The 2,723-nt window shown below is 42.5% G+C and overlaps 1 protein-coding gene across 1 annotated transcript in view; it reads left to right on the forward strand.

Moving 5' to 3' along the window:
- LOC307019435 (uncharacterized protein) overlaps positions 1–2,723 on the forward strand; it is a 199,019-nt gene that overhangs the window by 11,938 nt on the left and 184,358 nt on the right. The window lies entirely within an intron of this gene.

Below are 2,723 nucleotides of genomic sequence, written 5' to 3' on the forward strand. Positions count from 1 at the left end.
CAGCCCCACCCTCGCCGGATCCTGCCTGGCAGCAGAGTGGGAGAGGGCCCTGGTGTCTCTCCAGCATGCATTGAGCTCCCTCAGGTACTCCTCTGAAGGAGTGAAAAGGGGCAGGGTTATGCCTGAAAAAGGCGCTAGCCTGAGCCGAGTCGGCCTGCGGAACCTGAAGCTGCGTACCAGGGCCGCACGAATAATGGCCGCCATGAAGGCGTCCTCCGTGCCCTGCAGAGAGCTCTGAGCAGAGGAGTGGGTAGCCTCCTCCCCCACCCCCCTGCTAACAATCAAGCAACCAAGTCAAAACACAAATATTAAGACCAGATAATTAGCTTCTATGGAATAGAACAGCCCGCATAGAACCGTAGGCCATGGTCACAGTAGTAACCATGGCCAGTGCTTACATGGCCTAGGACCGTAGTTACAGTAGTAACTATGGCCAGTACCTTACTCTCTGCATCTAAACAAAAAACGGGCAAAATATGGCACACTGGACTTTCCATACTAAATTGAATGAGAGACGCAGCTAAAGCTGGGACTCAAATGCTAGTGATAGCTTGGGCACAAGAGAAATCCCTCAGATCAAACGTTCAAACCTGAACGCTGAAGGCTACAAGAATGTAGCCGCGGTACTCTCGCGAAGCGAGAAGATGAAAAGGAACCGATCCACTAATGACGCCGGCCTATGTAGCCGTAGTCACGTGGGTCACAGGGAACTTTGTTGTTATTAGGTACTCAAACTGTGCATGCATGCAATGGACATATCCAGTGCTAAAGCACCGCCTCTGGCGGTCAGTAGGGACGAAATAGAACTTCGGGAATATACAATGGCAGGGAATTTCTAGGTGGCTTCATCCATAAATTCAAATTGTTGTTTGCCATTGCTAACATGACTGATTTCACGTTTTTTTCGATACTTTAATGTAATGTTGTAAGTTAATCAGCCTCTTTTCACTTTTTTAATTCGTTTGGGCTCTCATAACTCAAACTTTGGGCCAGGCTGTCAGAAATGTGGGCTTCGCCTGATTTATACGACACTGTTTGTATTTGTGTAGTGCCGTTGGCTTTGCCGATTTTAATTGGCTTAACCTGTTAAGCCCCAAGCCTGTTTTTCAGGTCTTAGGCTCGAAAATGACATTCCCAGAACAAGTGACAATAACTTCACTTCTAAAAGGGTTAAATGAATAATCTTTTTTTTTTTTCAAAGCAATGATAAACCTGTGAGTTGGATGTAGAAGAGTCAGAATCAATATAGATTGTTTTGTTTTAAAGTAAATTCAGATTGAACATGACATTTTTTAAATTATAGTGTCCGTCCAAAAATAAACCATCACTTATAGTGAAAATCACTATGAATGATGGGATCGGAGACTAAAAGCTTTAGGAAACCAAACTTTAACATATAAGTACCCTGTATCAAGATTGATGAGAAAAAGTGGCATTTGACCTTTTTAGAGAGGTTTAGCACAAAAAACTCCACCTCTGGGATCATTTGGGCTGATCTGCCGTTTCTCTGGAACCCATTGGTCGATTTTGATGATTGACATCTCTTTTGAACCGTTAGAGCCAATAGAATCGAAGGGGAATCTCCACATACACGTTACCATTGAGAAGTCAGAGCTATGCGCACGCAGTTTGCCCAAAGCGAGACCTATCTTACGCTCTGAAATCTGAAAACTGAAAACTAGTTTCATGTCTGATGGATTATCAGAAATCATTTCAAAGTGACACAGACACATTGGATTAACCTATGGATTAAACTTCAGCAGCGTTTTTATCGTTGTAATGCCATTGAAGATAACCTTTGATCAGAAAACGACAAAGGTAACACATATTGCCGTGTTGGCTACCTAATGCTACGTGGTGTGATGTCTTTGTTAGCTTCTCATGTCGCAAGTTTGGATCGGTCAGTAATGATACCAATACCTGTCGAATCTGTGCAATCTCAGCTTGCTAATCGATATCTTGTTTTTACAGATACGATAAGTAATAAGGGTATTTTAATGTGAGTTCTGTGCTAAGGGTGTTAGCACAGGGCTAATTCACAGCCTTTGTTATTACCCCTATGTTTCGTTTTGCTAAAAATGGTTAATATTGTCTGATAGCTGAGTTTATTCCCGTTAAGTAGGTATGACACATTCATAGGTTTTTAAATGTTAAGAAGCCCTCAGACGCTGTTTCTTGCAGATGTTGCGATTTTCCCCCCGCCTGCGGGGGGATGGGGCTTAACAGGTTCATGGGCTGAGACAAGATCAGCTATCATGGTGGGCAGGTTCACTGAAAAAAATTAAACATTCCCTTAAATTAAATGTGTTATGTCAACACATTTCACATAACTGTTTTAGGTTAAGTTGAACCTATTTAAACCCATTATAATTGCTTTCAACTAACCTAATACAGTTATGTGAAATCTGTTGACATAACACATTTAATTAAAGTGAATGTTTCAGTTATTCAGTGTAGGGAAGCATATTTTTTGCTCTTTTTCTGTCTCTCTCCTACTCACACCTCTGCAAGAATCAGATCATTATTAGCATTGATACAATATAATGGCAGACCCTTTGCATTCATGTGTTGTAAGGCGAAAGGCTAGCAAAGGAAGGAGTGATGGAGAAATAAAGAGCGAGGGGAGCAGAACAGAGGAAGGGAGGGTACAATGCCACTGAGCTGCTTCTTTCACATCTCTGTCTGCGAGCACTAGAAAACAGCCTGAGCTCGGAAGCACATTC

This window comes from Notothenia rossii (assembly GCF_949606895.1).
Source record: "Notothenia rossii genome assembly, chromosome: 9".
NCBI classification, from domain to species: domain Eukaryota; kingdom Metazoa; phylum Chordata; class Actinopteri; order Perciformes; family Nototheniidae; genus Notothenia; species Notothenia rossii.